Source organism: Lepidothrix coronata, unplaced genomic scaffold, assembly GCF_001604755.1.
Source record: "Lepidothrix coronata isolate B3197 unplaced genomic scaffold, Lepidothrix_coronata-1.0 Scaffold25, whole genome shotgun sequence".
Classification (NCBI taxonomy): Eukaryota; Metazoa; Chordata; class Aves; order Passeriformes; family Pipridae; genus Lepidothrix; species Lepidothrix coronata.
The window spans coordinates 5,631,467-5,638,557 of record NW_016690205.1 but is presented as its reverse complement, the minus strand read 5'-3'; positions in this window follow the sequence as shown (position 1 = coordinate 5,638,557).

The following is a 7,091-nucleotide window of genomic DNA, read 5'->3' as shown; positions in this document are numbered from 1 at the left end:
ATTGTACAGTAACTCTTTAAAGTAACTCTTTAGAATTGGAAGGGTAAAAGGTAAATGGTGCTACAGATAGATTAATTGGCAAATGTTCCTGTTATTGTTTCTGGCAGCTCTACACCCACCTCACTTTTCTCATCTCTGAAAGATCTCCCTGAAGTCAAAAGTGCTGGTGAAAATTCCAATGTCCAAAAACAGAACCACAGCTCATGCTCTACAATTCATCTTACAATCAAAGCTCCTTTGCTGTCAGTACAGGAACTGGAGCAACAAATGCACACTATAGGCAATTCCTTTCCCTGCTCCCTCCCCCCAGATCCCTCCAGAATACACTGAAATCCCCCTCTAATCCATATTGTGAACAGTAAACACCTTTGACCTATAAACTCTTTTTTTTTTTTTTTTTTTGCAAGAAAAGTGTTTTCCTGGCTGCATATTGCTTGTCTCCTCTGTCTATACACTTTTCTAAATATTCATTACTTTTGAAAGATTGGTCAAAACCTGAAACATTTCCAACTGGAGCCTTTTTCAGGGGGAGTGGGTCAAACTGGAGTTCCTTGATCCATTGTTACTTAATTTCTGGGTCAGGTTCCAGAAAGACCCCTTCTTCCTCTTTTCCTTCAGATGGAAAACACTCAAGAATTGATTTTCTGCTGGGAAACCTGTACAAGGTGGTTGGAATTTCATGAGAAACACAACACTTATGCTTCCCTAGATGGTGGAGCTCCCTCTTTTGGGGCCATAGCCTTGAAAGCATCATGGGCAAGTCAGAATTAGCCTCTTTTTTTAAATTTGTTATCAACTCAACTTTATGTATTTATTAATTTTCCTTCCTGGTTCATCTTTAAGCTAATGAAAAACATGTCACAGTGTCACAGAGGATCTGAACATGCTCAAGGTGACAGCAAGGAGAGGTGGTGTGTGGGAGCTGTCAAATATGACCCAAAGACACATCTAACTCTCCTCCTGATCTCCTACCAGGTCGTCTTTGGCCAGGTTAAAGGGCTGTTCTAGACTGTGAGTGCTGAGAGTGAAAACTGTTATAAGGTGATTGCAGAAGTGTTTAGGTTTTCTCTGCCATGGTGGCTCTTCTTCAGACCCTTCCTCTTTTCTGCCAGCATGACTCCAACTCCTGGATAAGCACAGGGCTGAGTTTGGAGTGTTTATGCCCTTAAAAACACTCTCTGAAGCCTTTCCCTGCAGCCTTGGACATGACACTTAACCTTGCTGCCTCTGACTCCTCGTCGAGAAGGGGATAATAACACTTGCTTATCTACTCCAGAGCGGGCTTTGAGGATTAATTAATTAATATTTGTACAGTGCTTTGAACATAAGTGCTTGGTATTATCATTCTTACTTCACTGCCCCAGGCTCATTTTCTCCTCTGGCCTGATGTACCTTCCCGCTTTTTGGAAAGCCCCTCGCCTTGTCTCAGCCCTGCTGGGTCGTGCCCTTGCCCTGCCTCACTGCGTGTTGCACCCTCCTCGTGTGCCCTTTGGGTCTGCAGAACATCTGCAGAAGGACAAGAGCCAACTCTTGCTCCTTCCTCCTCCTGTTCACTCCAAGAGAAGCACAGCCCAGACTGCAGGGAGTCCGTGTGGCTGAAGTGATGGAAACGGTCACTTGGATTCTCCTTCTACCCCATCAAGAGTTTTTCATGGGAGGAACAGGCAGGTGAGGTGGGAAGTGGGGAGGCAGATGGCAAGGTGTGCTCCTTGTAATTCCTTTAATCTTTCCTTAGAAAGAAACAAAGAGAAGGAAAGAAAGAAAAAAAAAGGAAAAGGCGGGGGGAAAAGAGGAGGGAAAAGAAAGCTTGAAGACTGTGTGTTTCTATCACCTTAAATAGGTTTCTTGGAAAAAATTCCCACCTAGTTCCATCATGAACATAGAGAACAGAAAAAATTGTGCCATAAATCCATTCAAATTTTATATTTGGTGATCTTTTTAGTCTCATCCTACACAACAACCCTATATGGATGCCTGTGTCCAGTTGTCCATTATTCCTCTAGGAAATGGGTCTTGGCCCTGGAGCAGCAGCTCCTCCGTCTGCCTGAATAATTTGATGGTTTTCTGCATCCCTTGGCCTTGGCTCTGTCCCTGTCTGGGACCTCTCTGTTCCATACTCATCCCATCTCTCAGATGTGGAAGTGAAGCAGTGGCCACTCTTGTCCCTGTGCTGGAATGAGACACATCCTGCCCCTCTGGAAGCCTCTTTTGTGCAGCAGGGGCCAACTTCTTTATTTTACAATTCCACAGAGAGCAACATTGTGGCTAAAATTTGAGTGAGAAAAATCTGGAGGATATTTTTATGCTGGTAGGATATTCTGAAAATTTGCTAAGGCACTGCTCAAAAATGTCAATGGGTGAGTATTTAATCTCTTTTCCCTCTCTTCATTTCACTGTAATGGGTTGGGCAGGAACTGTCTTTTCCTACATATGTTTTCAGAGCTCCAATTTCTCCTTTCTCCCAGTTACTGCAAGAGAAAACCGTCTGTAATGTCTGAGTGTCTTTAATGTGCAATTCCACCAGCTAATGGGCACCTGATGGTAGAGATAGATTTGATTCCAGATTTGGATCTGCTGACATAAACCTTAATGCTTTTTATTGTGTGCCACTTTGGGAAATCCTGATTAACAGCAACAAAGAGATAATTATGCAAGATGAAGACAATGTAGTTGTTTTAAAAATAATGTATATCATACAATTAATGCTACTTTGTCCTATATCAAAGTCACACTACCTGCATTAATCATACACCCTCATAGTTTCTAAACATTAATAGCAAGAAATAAAAAGAAGAACTCCTAATCCCGAGGAGAGTCACAATGATGGGGGGTTGGGTTTCTTTGGAGAAGAAGAGAGGTAAGTGGTGCAGGTTTTCAGCCTAGTTATTACAAAATGTAGAACATATAGACTGTGTCTTCTTAAAAAAGGGGCTAAAGCTGGCTTAGAAAACCTAGTTAATAGTTAATTTAGTGTAACCCTCCTGCGTTAAAGATATCTGAATATTTGGAATTGAAGGTGTTTTTCAAAATAAGGAGAGGGGCTATGCCTGCTTCTAACTGTGGAAGGCTTCCGACCATAAAAGCTGGTGGAGGAGCAATAGGAATGGTTGGATGGATGGATATACATACAGGTCACATTTCAGCAGTTCTTCTTATTAAGTAATTCTAAAATAAACGTAAATAAAATAATCATTTATCCCCCCAAAGGAGTATTGATCTTTTGGGTTTCTTTTGGGTTTCCTAACTTTGAGCTTCTCATCAGGGCAAAAAAGGACCAAGAACTTCACCTTAAATCCTGGTTTAAGCACGGTATACCAAATTTCTGGTTTTAAGGATATATAAGGGCCTGATTTTCACTCCTCTCCTCCCACAGCATCATCTCCCACCATTGTTTACACCAAGCAATGCCCTTGGACAAAGTCCTGCACTTCCTTTTCTTGCCTGGATCCTCTTTCACTGTGCAGGTTGGTGGCAGCTGGGTTGGGTTGGGATGGGCAAGGCCCTTCGCCTGCTGTTCTGCTCAGCCACTAGGATTTGGTGCTCACCAGGGGGCTTGGGGAACCATGGTCATGGGCTCCAGCAGACTTGGCATGAGCAAACTGCTGCCCAATAATCCTATGTGCTCCTCTGGCAGGGTGTAACCCAGACATTACCTGTGTTACAAACCCCATGTGCCTGTATCCACGTGGAAAGAAAAAAGGTTGAACCCATCTTTACAATTTTGGCCCATTAATGGCAGTAAAGAGGTTTTTATATAAACATTGGAGCAGCAACACTTTTTTTTCCCCCTTTATTGACAAAATTGGCTTAATCTTGCTTTTGCACCCCTGCTTTGTGTGTAGCACACCAGGATTTCCAAAGGCTCTTTTATTCCATCTTGTTTCCCCACATATTCTTCCAAATGACAACTGTTTTGTGTCACTGGTGGCTTCTGAGCTGGGGGGATTAAGGGAAGGTTTGGGTGTGCTTGTTCCATTACCTTCTGTGGAATGGATGGGGCGATGCCATATGTGCGTTTGCAATTAGACATTTTGATTTCCAAAGGATTTAGTTACCATTTGCTGAACCATTGAGTAATTACCACAGGAAAATTGCACAATCTGTCAGTACGTCAGCTAAGTGTGTTTCTGGACAGCTTTATAGGCACCTTCACCAGCACAGAGTCTTTGCTGTGCTTCCTTTAGTGAAACTTCAGTCCTTCCACAGGAGAAATTCTTAATAGCCAAGGAAATTCCAAATAACAGTGAAAATACCTGATATTATACACCTGCCCCATGGAGGATATCTTGCCTCAGCAGGAAAGTGGTATTTAAGGTAATATATTTCATTAACATGGTGGGGTTTTAAGGCTGTAAAGTGCTATTCTAGGAAACAGGTTTGGGGTTGGCCACTCAGCACTTCTGGTTTATATAATTCCCTGAATTTAGCCCTTCTGCCACAGGCAGGGGGAAATTTAAAAGTGTTCCCCACCACTTGTGATAAAAGCAGAAGGATTTCCAACCTGAGAATGTGTTTGGATTTAATTCTGACTCTTTTTTTCAGTTGCTAAGGGGCAGGTTTCTATTCAGAAACAGAAAATTAAGGTTACCTTGAATAGAAAAAAGGGAGAGGCATCATTTACTCCACTCCCTCCTTCTCCCCACCAAATTAAACACTCAGGAATCTTGAGAAAATTGGGTCACTAATATGGAAATTGTAAAGTATTGATAATACCAACATGACAAGTTGTCACTTTGCAGTATGTTCTTAAACACGCCTAAACCTTAATAACCAGGTTATTCTAGAATAATCAGGGTAACAGAATGGGAATGAATGGCAGTTCCTGTAATTATTCTAGAAAGAGGACCAAAGCAAACAGAAATTCTCTCTAATTTTATATATTCCCAATAGGTGCACATAGTACATCATTATCACTATAGAAACTACTTAGTAGTTTCTCCAAAAATCAGCTACGCTTCACGGTCTTATGGGCCAATGTCTGAGCTGCACATGAGCCGAGACCCTCTAATTCAAACAGAGGTAAGCTCAGAACAAGCTGCACTAGGCTGCAGCAGACAAAACAAATTTCCTAAGCCAAACATATTAAATCCAATATATTTTTCATTGATTTAATAGCCTGAAACTTTGGATACAACTGACACTTGCTGGATATTAATGGGCATTAGTGCTCCGAAAGGGAAGGCGAGAGCTGAAAATGAGACTCTGTAGACGTTGGGGAAAGAAGGTGCTACAGAGGGCTTTGCTCTATATGAAAGTTCTGTGCTGCAGGATGAAATCTGTAATTAAATAAGGTGCTCCACAAAATTCTTCAGTGACTTTGGCCCCGTTTTCAGCTAAAAGTGTTATTGCTGCCCTAATGCTTCACATAACAGCCAGATGATCATATTGGAAAAAAAAATGAAATAGCTGCTATAAAAATTAAAAATATCATGTTTGAAAATAAGAAAGAGGCATATATGCTAATGAAAAATTAAAAGGTAATATCTGAAAACAAAAAATTACATTTCTGCTAATAAAAAAATTAAAAGATCAGGTTCATTGACCATGACTCAGATCCAGAGGCTGCTTCCATCAGCCCTCTCCTCATTTTCCCCTCTACTTGTGACATGGTGAGTACACGGCAGCAACACCAGCACATCACGAAGCTCGTGCCGGGATTTGGTCCGTCTGGGAGACGTGGAAGAATTTATTTACTTGTTAGTTCTGCTCTGGTTTGCTGCTGTATTTGTAATTCCAGATTAATTACGGGAACATGGTTGAAACAATTCTGCCATGGAGATGTTGTGCAATATTTTAATTCCATTTTAAGGTTATTGATATAAGATCCTTTTGTAGATCGACCTTGTTTTGCTGTGGATGTGGAAGGAGAGGGGGGTGAGGATGGGACAGAGGGAGGACAGATAAATCAAGCTTTTACAAAGGATGCTGTTTGCTAATCTTCTGACACTGCCGCCTGTGATGTATGAGATCCGAGTTCCCAAAGTTTATCACATTAGTAAAAAATACTGTACGCATAAAACCAGACCCTGGGGAACAAAAAAAAAGAAAAAAAAAAAAAGGAAGCTAAACAATGAACATGTGTGAAGTTGGAAATTTATAGGTTTAGGCCTCTGCAGCTACATATCCTGGAAAAAGGAAAAAAAAAGTGTTAAGAAAACAAATTACAGTTGTGGATGTGAGGACCCTGACACCGCCGCCTGACAAATCGACCCTCCAGCTTGACCCTCCGCAATATGTTTCCACAGGTAATTCCATAACTCTCCGGTCAACTTTTCAAGATTTCCTGTCTGACAGCTGGGAGAAGGGAGGCTCCTCAGCACTGGTGGGGTCTCAGCTCTGTCTCTCCAACCGCCCTGTGCCCGGTGGACAGCAGGGAGCCCATCCAGGCATCCGCACTCCCCGCTGTCCGTCGGGCACAGGGCAACCGTGGAGCTGGCGAGGGGACCGGTCGTGGCTGATGGATGGTTGGACCTGGCAGATTCATAATCCCAAACCCAGTGCAGCTGCAAGGAAACTAATGGCTAGCAGGGACCGCCGCGGTCCCCGAGCTAATACCTGTCTCCTCCATCACAAATTGATGGCATTAAACAAAAAAGTTGACTCCTTTCACATCCTGCCAATCTAATTTTTTTGGTTACCCCCTGCAGCCATCTCAGCGTCGAGTGGCACCGAGGGCACTAAATGCAGCCTGTGGGATGGCTCCGGCAGCATCTGTCATCCAGGCACGGCGCTGCCTCGGCTGGCTGGCGGTGGGGGGACATTGCTGGGCATTCATCCCCTTTGGCTGCGTGCTGCACGATGGCGTTGCCCCATGCTGATATTTTTTCCAGCGTTGCGTCTCTGGCTCACTTTCCTCCCTTTGCTAAACATATGGTTTCACTTTCCTCTTTCTTCCCGGGGAACCGGGACAGTCGAGGCATAAACTGCTTTTACTTGTTCGTCTAGGAGAGGTTGCGTACGAGGAAGAAGGTCCAAAAATAACATCAGTGTGATAAGTCATTAGTCATTTTTCACTGTACATATGTTAACTTGACCCACCGTATGTTAATTCATGCAACATTGGCCTCACATATGGCTGCAATAGGAATCCC